At 42.0% G+C, this 23,444-nt stretch overlaps 1 protein-coding gene across 1 annotated transcript in view; it reads left to right on the top strand.

The window, feature by feature from the left end:
• USP12 (ubiquitin specific peptidase 12) overlaps positions 1-23,444 on the top strand; it is a 68,614-nt gene that overhangs the window by 1,194 nt on the left and 43,976 nt on the right. The window lies entirely within an intron of this gene.

Genomic DNA, 23,444 nt, shown 5'->3' with positions numbered 1-23,444 from the left:
AGTTAAGCAGAACGTGTGTGCATTTAAATCTTGGTGTTTTGTGCTTGGCCAGAAGGACCTGTTTTCCAAACAATGGGGCGAATTCGTTTCATCAGCTCCTTAAGACTTCCATTTAGCGATCTTAATGATGAGCCGTCACAGAAAAAAGTTATTCTTCACAACGTGGCCTAGTGATTATGTTATTATAGACTTCTGAAATCTTTCCTTCAGTTTTCTGTCTTACTGGCCCTCTTTATTCATACAGGAAATCCCCCAAGCAATCTTCCATTTAAAGGTAGTACGTTTCATGTACCTTTCTTTAAGGTGTGAATCAGATCGGAAAGATGCTTTAAAAGCAGATTCTATAGGGCACTCTGGGGAACAGTATGAAAAATGGCTGAAATCAGATGGGATTAAAGTCTACAGTATTAAATCATATTGAAGGATGAATCACTGAAGAATCCATTTTCTCAAATGGGTGTTTGTTTTTCTCTCAACTCACATTTTAAGAAAGCATTGATGTTAAAGGGACTGTATTAAGAGGATTTCCCAGGGTCGTGTAGATTAATTATTTTTAGCTATGCCAGTTATTATCTTACTTTATTTCAAAAGGAATGTGATAATTAAATCTTTGAAAGTGATAATCTTGCCAGATTGCTGAGCTACACAGATTGTTTGGATCATAGTTCAGTTGTCAAAGTCTAGAGTTTCTGAGTGTTGTGTTATTATTTACTGACCTGTTCATCCGCTCAAGTGTATCAGGTATACATTTAGCGCCTACTAAGTACTAGAGATTAAGCTGAGTGCTGGGGATACAGCAGTGACCAAGACTGCTTCTGCTTTCATGGTGTTTACATTCTAGTTAAGGGAGACAAACAGTATTTACATAAACGTATTAATACGTGCTCTAACCAGGTTAAGAAAATGAGGCACAGAGAGATTTGCCAAGTCACGCACTGAGTAAGTGGGATTTTGATCTCAAGAATTTTAGACCTCTAAGGTCTTTCTAGGGCTGCTGTACAGGTGCATTAACTGTGTGTGGCCTGTGTGTATCATTGGTGGATACAGAAACATCAGGGCCTGGCCAAATGAGATTGCTCCAAACGTAGTGTTAAAATTGGGTGTGTCTGTGTTCCCATTTGAATAAATTCTGGTGTGCTCCCAGAATGGTGCTGCACATCTCAAAGTGATCTGCAGTCTTATTCTTTAAAGAAAACTTCATTCTATCTTCTGACAGTTACAAAACTGACAGTCAAGAAAAGCAAAGATACTTACCTCTATGCCTTTGTGAATTTCTGGCACGTTCATAGCTGTTTCAAGCAGGTAGCCCTACTTGAATAATTCTATGCCTGCCCATCCCCCACATTTAATTTCACAGCATTTTTGTCATCTCAGTAGCACTTACCATGCTTCCTGTATTGTAAATTTTTCTCTTAATCTGTTCATTAGATTGTAAAGACCGTAAGGGGAAGGACTGTCATTTTATTTCTGCAGTTGGTGGAGTTGTGCAGACAGTAGAGGTTTCCCAGAGCCCTTCGTTTCTCCTGCCCATGTCCAGGGGGAGTGAGTCCGGTAAAACGTGGTTGAGGTTGGGGTTGTGTGGGGAGTGGTGGAGAGAACAGGGACCGCACCAAAACAGAACGATTTCTCAGAGAATCAGCAGGTGGGAAAAGATTTATAACGAGTTTGAAATTTTATTCCGTAAATAAGAACGGCGACGTAATATTGTCATTTGTCAGCATAAAGTACCTGGGCAAATCAGCAGTACCTTAATTGGTCTGAGTAACTGTTAAAAGCAAATCTCTTCAGATATGCCTCATTCTAGATTACTGTTCCGCTGACGGGTGAACATTAATGAAGTTTGTTTCTCTTAGGTTCGTGTTTTAGCCTGACCCAAATGAATGATTATGTTTAGGCTGCAGTGAATACATTTTCAAGGTACCTGTAGAAATGCCTCTTGTTATTGGTCCAAGAAATAATTTCAGTATCATGTGGTGCTTGTTTTGCTGCTAAAGTAGCTTCAGACTTGGCAAAGAGCAGCTGCCTAGTGTTTAATAGTGTGCTTAACAGTTGTGAAATAATGGGGAGAGTGGCTGAACACATATAGAGGGGTGGCCTGTGTTTTGAAATTGAAGTGGGAGTTGTAGAGGAGCTTTTGGTGGCCCAGGACTAGAAAGTGACAGCACAGGTCAGGGTCAGGGCTGCCCGAGGAGCGCGGTGGTGGGGGCTCCTCACTCTTCAGGTTCCAGTGGTGGGAGTCCCCGCTGGGAGCGGGTATTGGGAGAGGGTTGGCTGAAGGAGAAGTTGTTCTGGTGAAGGTGGTAGGTCATGGGGGCCCTGCCTGGCTACTTTCCACCCCCCGACACTAGGGGGTCATCTCCATCCCCTAGAACACGGTGAGGCCGAGGCCACAAATCAGCTGCTCAGTGGGTCTTTTACTTCAAAAAACCTTGCCTAGCGCGGCACCCTGGGCGTGGGAACCGTATGTAACAGTGAATAACTGGCTTATTGCAGGAAGGTCCCAGGTGAGACCAGCTGTTTGTCTTGTCTAATTGTTTGAGTCTCACTGAGACTTGAGTCACTGACCAGGAGTCAAATGTGTGTGTGGTCAATGCAGTTTATCACTCCAGAAAGAGGGAAGGAGAGAAAACCGCAAAGCCTGTGCCTTGTTGGGGATGGGGCGGAGGGATTCATATAGTCAGAATATTAAATAGTAAAATTCCTTGTTCCTTTTTCAAGAAATAGGATGGATATAATTCTTTTATTAGTGAAATATTTAATTAATTTTTGTTAATGTTTTATTAGTAAAATAGTATTTCTGTGATAGGAACATTCAAGCTAAGTTGCCATTGGTTTACTAATTTTGCTGTTTCTAATGTTGATTTAAGAGGGATGAAAACTTCAAAAATAAGGAGTCTTCTGTCATATAAACGGTTGGTTTAATACTGATAAAGAATGTTTGAACATGTGTTTCAGGACCTTAGTGGAGAGAATGTTTAGAATAAGTATGATAAATGTTTCATATAAGCCTGCTGATCTTTTGAATTTGACTAAAATGCATATTGGACATTAAAAATTATACGTAGGAGTTTGGGATTAGCAGATACAAACTGCTATATATAAAGTAGATAAACAGCAAGGTCCTACTGCAGTGCACAGGGAACTGTATTCAATATCCTGTATTATACCATAATGGAAAAGAATATGAAAAAGAATATATATAGCCGAATCACTTTGCTGTACACCAGAAACTAACACAACACTGTAAATCAATTATACTTTAATAAAAATTTTTAAAAAAATTATACATGCTCATTATAGAAAATTTGGAAAATGCTCTATAAAAAAGAGTTTGGAAACTCTTAAGGAAGCACAAAGAAAACAACTTTACTTCCCAGTGCTTATTTTGTCTTTTTAAAAAAATTTAATTGAGCTTGTACCCCAGATAAAATTTTACATTTTAGTTTTCGCCGTGTGTTATTGGCACTGACCACAAGTAAAGGTAAGACCATTGGGATTTGAAACTTTTAATATGCTTAGAAAGTATGGTTTTAAATATCATGTTCCATTATGTGCAACATGTGTGAAGATACTGGTCTCATTTTGTTATGTGTGACTTTGCTTATTACCTCCTGTGGTTTTCTGCTTCCACCTCTGGTTTTTATAATAAATCTCAAAGTAGGCTAATTATTTACTCTCCCACGATCCATGTGGCCTGTTTCAGCCAGACTTACAATAATGTACCTGCTTATCTTTGGTTCTGGGCTTCTGACCAAGCCCCCAGAGACTGAGTCCACTTCCATTTTGTCATAAGTTTCTTTCTTCCTGCCTTTAAAGTCACATTTATTGAAGCTTTCCTGAAAATCTACTGTCCCGAGAAAGATTATTTAAGCATCTGTTTACTTAGTATTAATTCCTTTCCAGAAACCTTCATTTTTTTAGATTTAAATAATCTAATTTTGTTTTGATTTCTCTTTCAGTAGTTCAATTCCAGAAACTTAAAAGAGCAATTGGACCAGAAGGAAACTTCTAGTCTGGGTTTTGACATTTAGATCTGTACATATGGGGAAGTCTCTAAAGCCTTCCAAGCTTTGTAAAATGAAGGGTTTGGACTAGACACTGGCAAATGCTCTGTGTTTCCTTCTACATGTAAAACTCAGTGTTCTCTGATCCGTTGAGAGTTTATAAATGATTATTGATAGCATTTTGGGAACTCTAATCATGTTTAATTCATCAGTCAATTAATTATTTTCTTTTTTCCATTTTGACCCCCTTCACCCATCTCTCCCCTCTCCCCTTCCACCTCTGGCAACCATCAGTCTGTTCTCTATGAGCTTGTGGGGGGGGGTTGTTTTTTAAATTACACATATGAGTGAGATAATTTATTTGTCTTTCTCTGTCTGATATACTTCATTTAGCATAATACTTTCTAGGTCCATCCATGTTGTCACAAATGGCAAGATTTTAGTCTTTTCTATGGGTGAGTAATATTCCGTTGTATTCATACACCACAGCTTCTTTATCCTTTCATCCGTTGGTGGTCATTTTGGTTGTTTCCGTATCTCAGCTGTTGTAAATAATGCCGCAGTGAACATAGGGATGCATTTGTCTTTTTGAATTAGTGTTTTCATTTTCTTCAGTAAATATCCAGAAGTGGAATTGCTGGATTGTGTGGTAGTTTTAGTTTTAATTTTTTTGAGGAGCATCGATACTGTTTTCTGTAGTGGCTGCATCAATTTGCATTCCCAAAAGCAGTGCACAAGGGTTCCCTTTTCTCCACATCCTCAGCAACACTTGTTATTTCTCATCGTTTTGATGATAGCCATTCTGATGGGTGTGAGGTGATATGTCATTGTGGGTTTTTTTTTAACGGAGGTACTGGGGATTGAACCCATTGGGCCTTGTGCATGCTGAGCACACGCTGCCACTGAGCTCTGCCCTCCCCCGATGTGTCACTGTGGTGTTGATTTCAGTTTCCCCCATGACTAGTGATGTAGAGCGTCTCTTCATGTGCCTGTTGGCCGTCTGTGTGTCATCTTTCGAATCAGATCCTAAGCCATCTTTAAATTAGATTGTTTTTGCTGTTGAATTGTATGAATTCTTTTATCTATTTTGGATGCCAGTCCCTTATCAGATACGTGGTTTGCAGTGTTTTCTCCCACTCAGTAGGTTGGGCCTAACTGTGTTTTAGGGAATGTGAGGAGCATAGAGTCAGATACAGTTAAATGGCTTATACCTAGTTTCCCAGTTTTTTTTAACTGTTATAGAATTTATGGAAGGTTGCAGCCCAAAGTAGATGTATTTCTTTTTTCGAAAGTATTTAGTGGAGGTTAGTGATACCATTTTATCCACTGACAGGCTCATGCACACAGCTATTTACCTATTTTTGACATTTTTTTCTTTTCCAATACCATTTAAAAAAAGATTTGAATTGGGGCACTTTTTTGAGATTCTATGTTTATTCCCCTCGGTGTGAGTGTGACCTTGCACAAGTTCCTTCTCTGTGCCGTGGCTTTTTTATCTGTAGATGAGAGCGAAGTAATACCCAGTTCACAGGGTTGTAGACTGGCACCTAATCCCTCTGTGGTGCTGGTGGCTATTATTATCACCTTTATAAAATGATTTATTTTCTCCCCTCAGTGTGTAAGGAGGACTTGTTGGCAGTACTAATTAATGCCAGCTCAGCAAGTACTGGGAACCAAAATTGAATTTTTTAAATAAAATGCAGTTATTTTAGTTCATTTTCATCACGAGAAACAGTTTATTAATGGTATAGGCCTCTGCGAAAGCATACATTTATTTTGAAGTTAAAAGGGTTAGATTATACTACAAACTAAGGACGTAGATTGGCTTTTCCCCTTGTTTTGAATAGTTTGTAGAAAGAGATTATATTTCTTTTGTCTGGGAATAAAAATGTTCTAATTTGTGACATTCTCAAAAATGTTTTAGATGTTTAGGTAAGTTGGGAATACTGCTTTCAGAAGAAAAATCTTACTTTTTATAGTAAAAAAAAAAAAAGCACACCAACCTTTTGTCATGGTTAGAATGAGACGTAGGCTTCAGGCCGTGTTCCCTTTATATTTACTGGTGTTTCCTGGGGCCGTATCATTGCACTGATCCCCTCCTGCCTCTGTCCTTCTCATCACCTGCCGTGCAAATGCCCACCTCCCCTTTAGGTCGCTTGTCTGAAACCTCTCCTTGTTTCTTGGGCTGGAAGAGGATTATTTAAATATCTGTAAAGTACTTTGTTGGAAGAAAAAGGTAAATGCTGGATATTACGAGGAGTTATAGGCTACAGAATTAAAAACTCAGAGACCCAGTGTTGTTGAAAATACCTAAATATAAGACTCACTCAGTTAAAACCCTATGCACAGAATTTGTGTTAGAAGGAGATGAAAGAGACAGTTTACATACATCATTTGTTTTGGAAGAGAAACTGTTCAGCCTTTGCTTTCACGAAAGTACTCAGTCGAGAAGGGTTTTGGGAGAGCGTGAAGTCCGTGACAGTTGGTACAGAACGTGCTGGCGTGGGGTGCCCTAGACCGTCCTCATCCTCTGTGCTCACTGGCTTATTCTTTTCTGCTGCTTCTCCAAAAGAAAGATTATTAGCTTTTTCTAAGAATTTTGGGGTGTCTACAGAGCGATGTATAAGCTTGCGTAGAATCTCCATCTGTAGTAATCCACACGTCTAAATCTGTGCCAAAGAAAATTTTTTCCAAGTTAAAACAAGAAGTGGATGTTTTTTCAGTGATAACTGACAGATGTTCTTATTGAAATGCTTCTTAGGTGCGGGAGCCAACCATGTGTTTCCGACTTGTGAACAGTGGTTTAATCATGGTGTCTTTTAATGGAGTTAGAGCACTGTTGCTTTTGATTTTATTTCAGTGCTTTTTACTTTAGTGACCTAAGTAAGCTTTCTGCCTGGCAGTGAATAAGTGTGTGAGTGCTTTTTATGGGAGGAGGGGTGACTTTATCATTTTTAAGTTAATAGCGATGTGTTCTGTTTTTTGTTTTCGTAAAGAGTGCCTTTTCTTCATAAGTATTTCCGGAAGTACTCATGGAGATGTCGTGTCAGGGTGGATGTGGGTATTGAGGGTGCAAAGATGGGAGCATGAGAAGCTCTGGTCTTGCAGAGCTTCCCATTCAGTGTTTCCCTGGTGGGTTACAGTTGTGTAGAGAAAGAAGTCCTCTTGGGCCCTGGGCAGCTGGGAGGTGTCTGGATTGACCAGAGATCCCTACCAGCGGCACCCAGGGAAGAACAGCCCTACCTGTGTCTCCTTGTGGGCTCCGCACTTAGATGTGTGTGTGCGCCATGGTGAGAGAAAGGTGGGGAAGGAGGAGAGACGTGTACAACACGTCACTGTGATGAGCGTGTGAAAGGGAAAGTGGTTATTTCTTCCTGGGAGAGAGAGGAGGGCTTCAGGAGAAAGCTTCACAGAAGAGATCTGAAGTTTGTGAAATGAAGTCTATTGTGTGGACAGAAGAGAGGGGATTCCAGAGGTGAGCAGAGGGGCCACCTCGTGGGATAATGCGCTCCTTTTAGGTTCTGGAGGTGGTTTGAGTGGAAGGGCTCTTGGGAGGAATGAGGCTGGAGAAGAGAAAGGGGCCAGAGAGTTCACCAATTACTGCCTCCCATTGAAGTACCATGAAAATATGCATTTAGCCTGCGGGAGTGTAAGTTCCAAGGAAAGTTTGGATAAAGAAACATTGGAATTGATGGAAGTATGTTGGTAAATTTTATATTACATTGATTGTTTAAAAAGTTGTATTAAAAAAAGGTGATGACAGTGATAAGATGGGGTGGGGTAGGAAGGATTGTTTCATGGGTAGTTAGAGCCTGTTAAATCTTGTCCTCCCCAAAACCCAATACTAGAAAGTTTGAAGTTTTATATGTATGTTAAAAATTAAGGATGAATACATACCCAAACAAGAAATGAATTTTCTTGCTTCCAAACCAATTGAAACTTAAGCTTTATCACTCAAACTCTGAGGGAAGGAAAATAGGAAAAGTATGATTCAAAAGGAAAAAAGACAAATAGAAAACCAAAATAAAATGGAAGAAATAGGCTCAATTTCATTAATTACAATAAATCTAAATGGATTAAATTTATCTGTGGTATTGTGAAGGAACTATCAGATTAGATAAAAAACAAAATACTGCTCAACAACAAACCTGCCTAAAACAGAAAGACAGTCTATATAACAGTAACACCACACTGCTGTCACCCCTAAGAACTTAATATCTCCACAAGCTCTCTGTGAGTTTCAGAATCATTAGTCCTTTTCTTTTTTCGTTAGTCTCATACTCTTTCTCATGTCTGTCATCTTTAAAATCCTTCTAGAGCTAGGAAAGCTCAGGAAATGTTAGTCCCACTTTCACAGACTGGAGAAAGAAACTTCAAGTCACCCCACGTCGACTAGGGATGGGGTCCACGTTTCTTGACTCCCAAGTCCACGATGATACCTACAAGCCAAGGTGTTGCAGCTTTGTTGGTTGAGACAGAATTGGCTTTCCTTCCTTTTTAAACAAGAATCTGGGAATTTCTGTCCCTAACGTCTAAGCTTTCTGTGTGTGTGTGGTTTTGAGTCCCATTTCACTTACTAGTTATTTGTGGTTGGATGGACGACTTTCCTGATTTCAGCTGTGAAATGGAGTGATAATTTCCCCATTGGATCAGATGAGAGGATGCATGTGAAGTGGGATGATTCGTGTGAAAGTCCTTTGTACTGTAAACGTAAATTAGAATCATCACATCACTATTGATAGGCCTTCCTGTCCTCATAAGGAGAGGATGGGGGCATGTTCTGGTGCCATGGCTGTGGGAGTGACAGCAGGGCTCACAAGTTACTGCTGACAAAGTTGAAGTCATTACAGAGTTTGAAAATGAGTATTTTAAAGATGCTAGTCTTGGGATGCTCGGGTAATTGATGAAGCAGTTGTAGATTACTCTTTTTTTTTTTTTTTAAATCTTTTAAAATATTTTAGGAACTTATGGTTCAGAGAGTTTTTCTTTTTTCCTACCTGGGTATCTGTGGGCTTTGTTCTCTTATTGACATGCGATTCTTGGCCAAATTATTTGTGCAGTGAAGGAGCAGTTTACTTCTGATGTCAGCAAACTTACTGTAATTTCCTTCTGGTTAGCATTTTTTTTTGTAAGGGCTAAGATTATAGTGACTAAATTGTGTTAATTTCTACAGTATTGGTCTCCCTGAGTTTTTCAGGGATCCCTGAGAAGAGAACTTTCATAATTCTTTCAAATTATGATCAGAGTAAGAGCGCTTGCAGGCACAAATAAAGTAAGCAGTGGAGTAAGTCCTGGGGCAAGGAGAGAAGAAAATAAAAGCCTTCTGTTCTTACGGAATGGAAAATATGTCTATAATGTGAGATCCTATAGGCAAAAACATTTATTCTGCTTTGGACTTCAGTCTAAGGAACAATCCACTGTAATGCTGAAGAAGTTAGCGTTTTTCCTAAAATATTGTTCCGCAGTTTTTTGTTTTTCCCCTGATGTTGGGAAGATTCCCTGGTGTTTAGTCTGCGTCGTGCAGGTGTTCATATGCAGAATAATTACGGTGGTACCTTGTGGGTAGTGATTGGTACTTTAAAGTTTGCATGAGGTAGATGTGTCTTGAAATAATAGAGGAAGGGTGTTCTTGTTTCTGTAAAACAGAATGTAATGTTTAGAAGGTTTCAGACTTTGGCCTTGAACGGTGACGCTTTGGTTTTCTTCTAGGAACCAGTGAGGAATGGAAATAAAGTGCCTTTGCCGTTTGATTATTTGATGGACTTAAGGTTGTGACGCTGGTGATTTCCTCGGACTGATGGCCTCAGGGTTATTATTTAAAGGTGAACAAGAATTGGAACAAATTTAAAATGTCAGAGGCTCAAAACTGGATACAGTTGTGCTTTGACTCTGCTAGGCAAATTTTTTATTTTTGTTGTCATTATTTGCATATGTTTCTTTTAAAAGACAGTTCATTTAAAAAAAAAAAAGCTAGTTTCTCTAGCTTACTAGTTTCATTTGTTTTGATTGCATATTTTAAATTTCAGACGGTTTACGTCTCCCTCACAGGGAGACGTCTGGACTGATGGTCAGCTCAGGAGGAGAGAGCTGGCAGGAAGCGCCTCCCAACTTCTGATGGTTTTCCCTGTGAAAGCCAGGCCTCCGCCTGATGACCACACTTGGCTATCTGCATCGTTGTCTTCTTGTTTGAAGACATTTATAGATGGTCCTTTTCAACCGAAAATAAACAAGTGAGCTCTGTCACCTCCTCTGTGTCTCTGCTTGTGGTTGGTTTGATTATTTTTGTCCTTTCCGGGCGGCGTGGCCACCCTGGCTGGTGCTGCCCCTCCAGGCGTCCCGGCCCCGCCTTTCTCGTGTCCTCGCCCCCTCCCCCCATCGCAGTGTTCCACCCCAGATGTCACCATCTCTCCTTTCCACCGCTAGAACCGGGCTGTGGTTATTGTACCGCCTCAGCAAGTTCCGCACATGATGACCTGGGTCATCTCAGCAGACATGGGGGCGTGGGAGGTGACGCTGGTCATTTTCAGCTTCGAGGGGAGCGTGCATGGGGACCTGAGGCTGAGTGGCTCTTAGTGGTGCTGTTGCTGGGTACTTTGCACACTGATTGAGCAAACTTAGAGATGATAAATCTGGAATTGATTATTAACAAGAGGTAGGATGTTTGGGTCCATTTTTGGTTTCGTAAGCTAACGAGCCTTCTCAAAATGTTCCCTGGTGCTGTGGCAGGGAGAAGGCTGGGCTGAGTGGGCATGACCCAGTTGAGAAATGAAATTCAATGATAGAACATTTGTAAAACCTCCAGAATTATATTCCTGGTAGACATGGGGTGGTTGGTAAACATTATCTTATTTTCCTGCTGTCATTTTTGCCAACAACCTGTGTTGAATACTGATTCTGAGATGTCACGACGTGGTCACTGTTAGAAATGGGGTGATAGATATGCCTTTGTAGTTCAGTAATTAATGAATTTTTTGAACTATCAAAATGAGGAATTTAAAGTGAAGTAAATCACTCAGGTTTAACTGTGTTATTGTTAAGGAACGTTACGACCTCTGATTTTCTTGGCAGCAGTAGTTTCTTTTAATTCATTTTTTAAAAGTTTAACAAAATTTATTGTTTTAAAAAGTACAAAAGTTTGTGAATTAAAAAAATCCATCTCCTACAAAGAGAAGGAGGGGCGGCCCTTTCCAAGAGTTAATTGCTTGTAAGAGTGTGTGAATGTGTGTCGGGGGCTGGACATCACCTGAGCATATACAAACATACAGTAGTGTGTGTGTGTGTGTGTGTGTGTGTGTGAGAGAGAGAGATCACCCCCACCCCATCAAATCTGCAAATTGATTTGCAACTTGCTCTTTTCACTTAACAGACTTTTTTTTTATCATTACGTTGCTTCATTCTAGGTCAAAACTGCTCATTTTAATTCTCCATAATCTTCAGTGTCTATCATTTGGGAAAGATTTAGTTATGTAATACTGGCTGCACGTTTTCATTCTCTTTAACATCAGTTTTGTTAGTTTCCTCGGGTTGCCAAAGCCAAGTACCCAAAACTTGTGTTGTTTAAAATAACAGAAGTTTGCTGGAGGCCGGAGCCCAGAATCAAGGCTCAGGCAGAGCCTGCTCCTTTGGAGGCTGTGGGGAGGGCGCTCTCTCTCAAGCCCCACACTCTGAGGGACGGGGGCTTAGGGCTTCAGACGTCTTTACTAGGGGACACGCTTGATCTCAGTACAGCAATGGGGCTGTCAGGTCTGTTTTTACAGTCAGTGTCAAGGAATGTTCATTAAGGAGGCTTGTTCACTAGGCACCAGAGCTGCACTTTAGTGTCAGTCTGTGTCCTCAAAGGACTTGCAGTCTAGTTGGGAAAACCAGACTCACACATAACAGTAGCAGTAGCAGTAACAGTGTAAATGACGATGCACACTTGTTGTGCTGAGTGTTCTGATGCTTGAATGGAAGACAGGCGGGCATTCGGAATGAAGCCTGGGCCACTGGAGAAGGTCTTTGAGAGTGGTGCAGAGGGGAGTGGGGTGGGATTTGAAAGATAATTTGAGGGAAGGTGAGGAAAGGGAAAGGCTTTAGAGAAGAGGCGAAAATATGAATGAAAATTGATGGTAAATACATTAGAGTTTAGTTATTAAAATTACTTAAGTAGTTCAATGTTTCAGTAACTTTATCACATTTGTTAAATGGATTGGATTTGTATTAGTTTAGGCAAAAATCTCCTGTAAAAGTTGTCTGGTAGTTTTTTTAAAGAAAAAAAACTCGTATGTTTTTAATAATCACATTTGTAGCCTACAGAGCCCACTTTGCTAGAGTGAGTTAGTGAGGAGAAGGCCTGCCTTTGGCCACGGGGCCGGGCAGGGGCCGAGATCGGGGGACAGCACTGGCTTCTTTCCTTCCCGGTGTGATGGCAGAGGAGGAGCCTCAATCTGAGACCCATTTCAAGCATACACTTTTTTTGCTTTTTAGCTCATTACTTGTAAGATTATCAAGAGAAAAGGGGTCAGAGGAAGTGGTTTCATAGAAAATTAATTGAAAAAAACACAACCCGCTTACAGTGAATCAGTCATTAGTAAAAATAACTTACACAGAATGTACTTTTGTGGCAGTACGTCCATGAAGAAACCTCCCCAGTGTCATTGTTTACATTTCAAACCACTTTATTACTTCATTTTTTTTCTGAACAGTGATGGGAAAATCTATGAAATGGGCCAACAGGAGTAGTATTGTTTCACAGATAAGGAGATGGGCAGTAGGCTACCTCAGACCGCAGTCCTGCGGTCAGTGAATTGAGGCAGGATTCCGCCCGGGATCTCCGTTCTGTCTAGAGTTTTTGCCGCTGGACCACACTGCTCCCCGAGTAAGTGCAGAGTGTTCCCCCGTCCTCCACCCCCAGTACGACCACAGTATCGTTTACTCTCTGCTCCCCCACCCCCATTTCTTAGTGCCCTCAATCCAGTCATGGTTGAAATCGCCTGATTGTCTCAAATGCTTTATGTGGTTGGTACGTGCACTGTACTTGGCTGTTGTAGCTGTTAAGTGTGAGTCTTTTTAAGAACAGCAGTTTATCTGTTGGGACAGGAGGTCGTCCCTTAGCTTCTCCCGTTTCCTGCATCTGCTGATTGCGTCCCTTAGTAGTGTTGAGCATCCTTCTCCATCCTGTGTATTTTCTGTAAACTGGTCTATCTGGAGGCTTGATCCCGACTCCTTATTTGGCTTGGTTTTATGGGGGTGGGATTGGGGAGTAGGTGGGTGGTGTTGAAAAAAGGTGTCATAGGTGATGTGTCCTTCCTGTCACAGCACAGTAGGAGGCACGGGTGTCTCGTCTCCATGACTGGGAGGTTGATTTTGGTTCAAGAGTTGTCAGCACGATCCTTGTACTGTGTAGCTCTCGGCCACTCTTAATGGTTTTGGGGTTTTTTTTGTTTTTTTTTTTTAGCGACTGTTGATGACCATTGCCTGAATCCAGCATTTCATTAGAGGTTCAGAATAGAGTTTTAACTGCATTTGTAAGTTTTTTATTTTAAATAAATACTATAAAAACCATTCAGAGAGAATGTAGATGTGTTCTTCATGTCACATTTAAAGCTATAGAGATGTAAACTTTCTTACATATGCAGATTTTCTTCATAATTGCACTCCCGAAGTAATAAATTTAGTCTGGCTACCCTTTAAAGTAAAGTAGCTTTTTTCATATCTAAACATAATTTGGTGGTAGCACTAGCGAACAGGTACCTAGGATTCTAATGAAAATTCTTGCCTATGATTTATAGTTAATAAGGCTTGACTGTGCACTAGTGCTTATTAACAAAGTAGTTTTACTTTTATTTTCCATTTTTAATGTGTTCTGTTTCAAAGTCACATACTTCCTACTCTTGTTATTGAAGCAACTTCAGATTCTTAAGCAAATGATTCAGAAAGCTGGATGAACTAACCAGATACAGTCACTTTAATTTTCAAATTTTAAGGTTATTAGAGTGTATTTATTTCTATGTGTAGTGTTTAAAGTGAACCAAAAATCTGTGTGTGTATCAGTCTCCTGTTGCTGTTGTAACAAATTACCACTAATTTAGCTGCTTAAAAGAACATACATTTATTCTTCTGTAGTTCTGGAGGGCACAGGTTTGCAGTGGGTCCTACTGGGCTGGCATTACAGTGTCGGGAAAGCAGCATTCTGTCTGGAGGCTTCGGGGGAGAGTTGGCTTCCCTTCCTTTTCCTGCTGCTACAGGTGACTGCAGTCCTTGGCTGGGGGCGCCTGCTGTTTACGAAGCTGGTGGTGGCCAGTCGGTCTTTCTCACAGCGCATTGCCCTGACACTGACTCTCCTGCCCCTCTCACTTGCAGTTTGATAAGTCAGGCCCATCTGGGTCATCCAGGATAAAGTCCCTGTCTCGGTCACTTGACTGGGAACCTTAACCCCCTCCCCCCGCCGTGTAGTCTAACATTCTCAGGTTTTGAGGATTAGGGTGGGGTGTTATTTTTCTGCTGCCACCGTGTGTATACATTTTTTTACTTAAAAAAAAATGAGTTGTTATACTGAATGTGGAAAACTGGTTCCTGACATGTTTGCAGTGGATTTGGGGCTGAGGCGAAGTACTGGGCAGGACTTTGAGTGGGTTTGTGAGCTCCGCCTTTGCACGCGGTGGACGGCAGCGGTGGTTATTACCAGTTGTAGGCGCAGGAGCAGCGGAATGTGGGGCTCTGCCTGAAGGCTGCCAGCACACCGCCAGCCTCAGCGGGAGAGACGTGGAGGTGCCCGGGTGCTGAGGAGAGCCAGCTGCCAGTATTTCACAGCTTTTGGTGAGCTGATAAATGCAGGCTTTGTAGAGTGAGAGGTCATGAAAATGAGCACAGTGGGTGAAACCCGTACCACGTGGCCTTGCTCAACAGAGAATATGTGGAATATATTTCAGGACTTAAAGACGGGGTCAGACCTTTTAAATTTGTAAGTCGAATGAGAGTTGGGTTTCATTAAAGGATAATCTTTGGGGTTAAGAAAGAAGGCTTCAGGACAGACTGTGAGCCTCCTCAGGGGGAAAGGAGAGGAAAGGGTACCTGGGGTTTCTTTCCTATGCAAGCTGGGAAGGTATGCAGAGTCCTGTAGGGTGTGAGGTAGACTTCTAGTGCTTAAAGATGACACGGGAAGTTCTAACTTGAGGATTCCCGAATCTCGAGCACTTTTTGTCTTGCAGTTATTGAACAGCTGCCCTAATTAGATTTGATTTCTCAGTAAACGTAAGAGAAATAGGTTGGAACAAAAAGCCTGGACATTCAGGAACTTTATTTTTTTCGATGTGCTTGTGAGTCTAGAGGAAAAGCAAGGCAGCAGGAGACGGAGAAGAGAAGAGGCGTGCTGGTAAGCAGGAGCAGTGAGTGTTCCTGCCCGGCCCTGTGCGGGTGGGCGGGCGGGGAGAAGAGTCGTGTCCCCAGGAAGGTGTGTCCTCGAGGGGAAGTGAGACTTGAGTCCTCGGGCGGCGGGAGCGGCGGTGGGAGCCGGCGGCCCCGGTGGGAGGCGGCAGCGCAGCGCTTGCCCTTCCAGGAGGGAGACGTTCACCCTTGCCATCTCCATTTTTGGAGAAGTTTATTGTTATTAGAGCTTACAGCACGTACTCAAAATTAGGAAATACTTCTGCCCTGTCACTTTATATACATGTACAGATCCATTTTACCTGAATGTTTATGTTGAGGACTGCGACGTGGGTTTGGGCTGTGAGCACTGCGAGCTCTGACGTCGGGTCTGGGGACTCGGAGCTGCTGCGCGCGCTGCTCCTCAGACGGCCGCGCTGTGCGGCGACTCGCGCCCCCGGCGCGCTCGGTGCGCGGCGCGGCGCTCCTGCCTGCCGGCCGCTTCGTGGGGCCCCGCCGGACGGCGTTCCTGTCACCGCGGCTGCAGGCTGAACGTGCGTGCGCTTTCCCACGTTGCTGTGTTGAAAGTGGCTGAGGCGACGAGCTGGGAAGTGGGACCTTCGGGGGGTGATGAGGTCATGAGGGTGGAGCTCGCGGGTGGGGTTAGTGTCCTTGTAAAGGACACTTCCGACCCCGGTGGGTCCGCGTGCAGGCGGGAGGGCGCCTCGGGCAGAAGCGGCCCTGCCGGCACCCGGCCCTGCCTTGCAGACACCAGAACAGTGAGAAACAGGTGCTGGCCGTTTAAGCGCCGGCCTGTGGCGGTTTGTGGTCGCATCCCGAGCAGACTGGGACTGATGCCTTGAAATACCTGCCGGAATCTGCTGGCACCCCGTGGCCAAGATTTTATAAGTTTTTTCCCTGACTCTCGCCTTTTCCCCACTACTCCCCCTTTATTGCTTGCTTTTGTGTTAAGTGAATGTTCTCCAGTGTAGCATTTTATTTTCATTATTGATTTTTCATATGTATATATTTTGGCTCTAGGTTTTACCATGTAAGTCTTAATTTGCCAGAGTCAGCTTTCAATTTATACTAGCTTAATTCCAGTAATATATAGGAATGTTACTCCTAATAGGTCTATTCCCTTTCTCCCCTTTTGTGGCATTATTTTTATAAATGTATTGCATCTGTTAGTGTTACTGATGCAGCAGTGCATTGTCACAATTGGTACCTTACCACCTGTTTCCTAAGCCCCTTAGAACTTCGCTCCTTTTGTGCTGTTATCGGTAAACGTATAGCATGTATATTACATTTACATAGATCACAGGCCCAGTAATATTTACGTAGAGATGATTTTACACAATTGCTTTTTAAATCAGTTAAGAGAAGAAAGAAAAAATGGGTCTGTGGTGTCCTTTGTAGTGAAACAGTTACTGTCACGGGTCTTCCCCCCCTCTTTACATGGGCTAGAATTACTGTCTACAGTCACACTTTGAGCCTGAACAACCTCCTTTTAGTATTTTTTATAACATGGTCTGCTAGCAAAAGATTGTCAGGGCTTGTTTTGTTTTTTTGGTGTGGGGAAGTCTGTTTCACATTTAGTTTGAAAGCTTTGCCAGATTTAGTATTCTTGGTTGACAGTGTTTTCCTTTGAGCAGTTTGAGTATGTTGCCCCCCTGCCTTCTTCCTGCCTTGTTTCTGCTGAGAAGTCAGCTGTCAGTCTTATTGGCGCCCTTGTAAGTGACTCATCCTTTTTCTCTTGCTGCTTTCAAGTTTTCCTCCTTGTCTTTGACTTTCAGCATTTTCACTGTCATGTGCCTGTTTGTGGGCCTTTTTGTGTTTATGACATATAAATTCTTAAATGGTTTATGTTAAATGCCTATATCTTTCATTTGGAAGTTTTGTTTCATTTTTTGGACATTTCAGTTATAGTATAATATATCTACATTGTAGGTCAGAATGATTAGATTAATTCAGATTTGTTTCAACTGGAAATATATTACTCAGTTAAATACTACAAACATTCTCACAAATGACACTCACAAGAAAATTGGAAGCAAACTGAAGTGAAATGATAGTATGAATTCCTTTCATGACGTACATTGTTGTGCCTAATTGTAGATTAGTTTCACTGTATGTTCTACAAATAAAACTGTTTAGTGATAGCTCTTTGAAAAGGCAGTGGATATGGGCCATCCAGCTGCATGGTTGTAGGATGATGTGTTAGTTTCCTAGGGCTTCAGTTACCATACTGCAAACCTAGGGGCTTAGAACAATGATTGTCTTACAGTTCTGGAGGTTAGGAGTCCAAATTCAAGGTCTTGGCAGGGTTACACCCCGTCTGAAGGTGCCAGAGAAGGCTCTGTCCCAGCCTCTCCTAGCTTCTGATAGCGTCACTTGGAAGTCCTGAGCCTCAGGGGTCCCTTGACTTGTCCACAGCCACCTTTTCCCTGCATCTTTTCACACCACATTCCCTCTGTGTGTGTCTGTGTCTGAACTACCTCTTTTTATAAGGACACCAGTCACATTGGATTAAGGTTCACCTTAATGGCCTCATTTTAACTTGATTACTCCTGTAAAGACCCAATTTCTAATGAAGCTCACAATCTGAGCTCCTGAGAGTTAAGACTTCCATGTATCTTTTTTTTTTTTTTTGGTAGGGGGTGGGGGGACACAGTTTAGTTCATAACAGATGGGTTAAATGAGTATTGCCGTATTAAGCCCTTTCAGAAACAGGACAGGGACTTAAGGAACCATGCTTTTTTAAGGAGAGTCGCAATTAGTTTAGGCATCTTTCAAACTGACTAGTTTGTGTATCTCTACCTCACTGACAAGCCAGCAGTAGAGCTCTGTAGCGGTGGAACTTGTGCTTAATGTTGCCATTAGTCTAATAATGACTGACATTTTCTGAAAGTGGTTGTAGTTAATTGTTTGATTTTTTTTCCTTCTTTGTAACTGCTCAATCCGCTGCCCTATCCAGCGTCTCTCACCCAGGTCTTTCACAGCTGTGTAATTTTTTCTTTTAATTACATGGATACTTAAGAAATTTTACTGTTTTACTGAGTATAAAAGGAATAAATGTTTGTGATGGACAGCAGTGTGTAAAGAAACTAGAAGTCACCTGTAACCATTAGTCAATTACTAGTAATGGGTAACATGTTTTCGTATGTTCTCCTGGTCTTTTCCATGCATGGCAAACAGTTTTTAAAATGAAAATTTGGATTATTAAGATTCTTTCAACTGTCCGGTGGGTAATTGAATTAATTATTAATGCTAGTGCTTTCAAATCAGACTTTTTGGGGGGTGGGGGCTAGAATTAGAAAAGAGCAGCTTTGCTGCCTTGCCAGGCAGGGGGAGTCCCAGCAGCTCGTGCCTTAAAGACCACGAGCCCCCACACATTTTAACTTATTTGCTCTTCTCTCTTTTTATTCTCTGACCTCTTAGAAACCAAGACTGTTTATTTTGTTGTTTCTCATTTTCTCTATTGGCAGCAGAAATTTGGTGTAATAGACTTGCAGAGTTTTGGAGTTAAAAAAAAAAAAGACCTTATAACAGCTGGCCCTTTGTAGTGATAGATGAGTCGTGCAGGGGAACTAAGTCTAAGATCACAGTGTTTCACAGTGATGAGCAGGTTCTCGGGGAACTCCTTCAACAGGGCGATTTAGATTGAAGTTGTGTGGAAGCTAGTTTACATTATTATTAATTTGTCCTTCTGAAAAGCTACCAAACCGGAATAACGAGCATTGGAGGAAAGTGGTTATGCAGGAAATCTTCAACGAGCAGGTTGACTTCCAAAGGTCTTTTTTAAAAGTCAGTTGGTTGGCACTCCTTGTTGGTTGTCCCGTAGAAGCAGTGTGTGAACTCAGGGTCCGAGCCAAAGGGAGAGGTGAGTTTCAGCGCCGATTGTTGCTCTGTTAGCAACGTTGTGGTACACGGTGCACTCACAGGGGCTCCCGTTGCCCGGTGGGAAAAGTGGGGCTCAGAATTTCATGTCTTTTGCCACCTGCCATTCTGTAAGAGGGAAACGTCCTGGGAATGATCTTACACTCTCACAGTTAACGAGGAGGACCTGCCATCTGGGGAGGGAGGTGTGCTGAAGAGTGGAGGCTCTGTGTTTGACACAGACCAGCATTCAGGCTTCCCTTCTGCCTTTATTAATTCATGACCCTGGGCAAATTACCTTAAACCCTTGAGTTCATTTTATGTATAAAATGGGCCAAAAATATGTGTAACAACTGCGTGGTACTGCACGCTTGACATCATTCTGAGCCCTTTACGCAGAGTAACTCACTTAGTTTTCACAATAGCTCAGTGAGGTTGGAACTGTTACCTTTGTAGATGAGGAAACTGAGGCGCAGAGAGCTTACAAAGTTTTCCCAGTGTCATACAGAAACTGAGCTGGTAGAGCTGGGGTTCAAATCCCTGACGTCTGGATCCATAGTCTTTGTTTATAACTATGGTACTCAACTGTTTGTCCAGAAGCACTGCTCTGAGGTTACTGGGAGTAGATAAGATAGTGTGCCTCGGGGGTCTGGCTTGTAACTGCTAGTCCTCGTCTTCAGCTCTGTCCGTGTCTGCCAGGAGCCCTGTATTTTCATGGCTGACTGTGTACCCAGTCACAAATTATGAATTCCCTGTACCAGCAAAGTAAGCTTTAATAACATAGTACCTCTCTTGACTTGTCTACACATTGCCTTCTTACTGCAGGTGGAAACCCCCAGTCAGAAGTTAGGCAGTTTCAGAGTGAGTGGGAAGGGGGAGGGAAAAACACCGGAAGGTCTGACCAGCCCAGAGTGGGTCTGGCTTGATGTTGGGAATAATCGGGCTGGAAACCCTGATGCGTCAGGGCGCTTCCCCCTGGGGAGTGAGGGCCTTCTCTTTGCAGTTTTGAGTTATACTTCTTTCTTTCTTTATTTAGGTCCTAGTGAAAAAAAATTAACCTTCAGATGAAAAGTTCCAGACAGATTTGATGAAGGAATTGGATTCTGAGGAATGACCAAGTAGGCAGACCATGGTGGATCATCTGAGAGTCAGGGCACATGTCTACCTGACAGCTCCATTTTCTCACCCAAGAAAAGTCCAGGCAGTTTTCTAATATTGTCTAATATTTAGAACACGTTCCAGTTACCCCACTTGTTTTAAAAGTGTCTTCTGTGTTTTGTTTTTTTGAACGACAGTGTGATCAGGGTTCATGCTTTACACTTGGTGTTACGTCTGTGTAGTCATGTAAACCTGGAACAGTCTCTCAAGTTCTTTTTTTTTCCCTCCATGACCCTGACTTTTTGAACAGACGAGACAGGTTGTCTCATATAATGACCCTTGCTGGATTTGTCTGATTGTTTCTTTGTGGTCTCTCTTAACCTGCTCCTTTATCCCTTTACTTCCTGTAAAGTAGAGGTTAGATCTTAAGGCTTGATGAGACTGAGGTTAAACATTTTTTGACTGGAGTAGTTTGGAAATGTTGCATACATGACATTGCAGCACGTCACATGACATGTGGCGGCAGTTGTCTCACTGTTGGTGCCGCCGAGTTTGGTACTCGATTAAAGTGGGAGCCACCAGCTCTCTTTATTATAAGGGAAATATTTCACTTTGCAGTTACCAAGTCATGGGAGGAATTTGGCCCTGCCAGTGTCCTGTTCACCAGTACACGCACTGATGGTTAGGGCGGTTTCAGTTATTTCTTTGGGTTTTGCAGAATGGTATGTTTCCAATTCTGTTATTCCGTCCATGTATGTTAGCAGGCATTTCTCTGTAAAGAATTTCCCCTCGTTAGCTGGAGCTAAGGTATAGTTCTTCCTAAAAAGACAGAGTAAGTGTTTGAGCCTTCAGTGACTACTGCGCAGGGTAAGGAGTCCCTGTGACACTCCCCACCAGTGCTCCCAGTGCGTTTTGCTTCCTTTATTATTCTTTTACTCCCTTTTTGTCTTTGTGAGTGTCGTGATGGATTTTTACCTGAGTGTTATAATCAGGTACAGTTGGTTTGATAATTACAACCATTCTCTTTGATGCTCAGATTATTCTAGATTGTGCCAGTGAGAGGCCCTCTCTGGCTGCTACTGTGACTTTTTGACATGATTTCGAATTTACAGAAAAGTGGCAAGTATGGGAACTCCCAAATACCCTTTTCTCAGATTCACTGATTGTTTGTATTTCGCTGAATTTGCTTGGCAAGTGTGCAGTGTGTTTTGTATGTGTGTATACAGACACGTGGTCTCACCCGAACCACTTGCGGATAAGTAGGAGATCACAATCAGGCCACTTCACTCTTGAATTCTTCAGCGTGCATTTCCTAAGAGCAAAGATATTCTCATTCATAAACACAGTACAGTTTTTAAAAAGTCAGTACTGTTCCCTAATCCATAGTCCATTTTTAAATTAGGCAGTTGTCCTGGTAGTGACCAATATCAAATTAAAGATTATCACGCAGTGTATTCAGTTGTCTTTTTTAGTTCCTCAGCCTGTCTTTGTCTTCACCGACCTTGACGTTCTTGAGGAGCACAGGCCAGTTTGTGCGCCGTTCCTCAGTGTGGGTTTGGCTAACACCCTTGTGACTGGGTTGAGGGCATGCATTTTCAGCAGGAACACCACAGAAGCCGCGCGTCCTAGCCAGGTGGCATGTGGTGGTCTTGATTTGCTCTAATACTGGTCATGGTAGCTTCGATCATTTGTTTATGGTTTTCCCCCGAGTTTCTCCACTATCAGGCTTCTGTGTTTTACTTTGTCAGTGATATTTGGAGAGATGCTTTGGATAGAAGTAAATCCGTGGCTCATCAAATGTCACTTGCTAGCTTTGGATGTCATTCCTTCTGCGTGTGCTAGTTGGCATTCTGCAGCAGAGAGGTTTCCCTCTGTTCCACCTGTTTGTTCATGTGTTCATTTACGGCAGGATGGACTTCTGTTTCGTTCAGTAGATTGTGATCCATCATCATGATTATTAGTCTTGATCTCAGATTGACGTGGCCAGTGAACTTCAGAGTGGCCCTTATTCCCCTTTGTCATGTGTTCATCATTCTTTGAATGCTTTCTTTTTAACTTTCTGACATAGAATAACTTAGGTTCATCTTGTACTTTCCTTTCCTTGGTCCTGCAGTCAACCACTTCTCTAATGTGTCCTAGTTCCTTTTAGTGGGGAATGGTATTTAGAAGCAAAGATATGGGCTCTAGGTGTGCTCATTGCTACTGGGATGTCATGGTTTGAGGCTCTTCTAGTGGACTTAGCAAGGAAATTATGTTTTAAAATATAGTTCATATTAATATTGTCAAATCAAATTTAATGTTAGAGGTTTTATTCCCCCTCTTAACCTCTTTAAATGTTAACTTCTTCCTTTTTAATTGGAATAGCTATCAAAGGCTTTAAGGAAATTCTGTGTAGTATGATTTTGAGGTTCTGTAGTAATCTGTCATTTTAGTATGTTGTTTTGGTTGAATAGTCAGTCAGCTGACTTGAAAATAATTGTGAAATCTGATCTCCTGTTAGAGCAAATGAACACTTTGCAGTGAAAAATTTTTAATTTCAAATTAAGATCTTTTAAAATGAATTTGTTATATCCAAATATTGCCTTATTTACATATGAAGAAGGAATAGCATAAATTAAATTTCTCGTCTTTTAAGGATTCAAAGTGCTAATTTCAGTTTTGTTATCTATAAAATTGAGGTTTTGAAGATAAAATAGGTCATGTATGTAATGTACCTAGTATGGTACTTGGCCCATTGTAGATACTTAGGAAATGGTACCTATTATAATGTAGTTGTGCCTTATATTGCCTGTAGAGACATGACAAGCATTAGAAATTACTTGTTTTGATTAATATTCCTTGTTGATTTCATGATCTGAGACTTTTGACTTTCTGTGTGTTTTCATAACTGTTCTAATTTGCTAAACATGTAAGTTGGTGAAGCAGTCCTCTGATAACCTAACTCCACGGTACCCCAGGTCTCCAGTGGGGAGAACTCTAGATGGAATTCTGCCTGAATTCTAGATGGGGGGCCCTCTGAAAACAGAGCTGTGGGACCTGGGCGGGGCGTCCCGCCCAGCATGGGGGAGGACGGAGCGTGTCTCCTGTGCCCCCTCCCCGGTTTGCTCCTCACAGCACATG

This window comes from Camelus bactrianus, chromosome 14 (assembly GCF_048773025.1).
Source record: "Camelus bactrianus isolate YW-2024 breed Bactrian camel chromosome 14, ASM4877302v1, whole genome shotgun sequence".
In the NCBI taxonomy this organism is placed as follows: domain Eukaryota; kingdom Metazoa; phylum Chordata; class Mammalia; order Artiodactyla; family Camelidae; genus Camelus; species Camelus bactrianus.
Note: the sequence above shows the minus strand (reverse complement) of the source record. Positions and strands in the feature narration are given on the sequence as shown.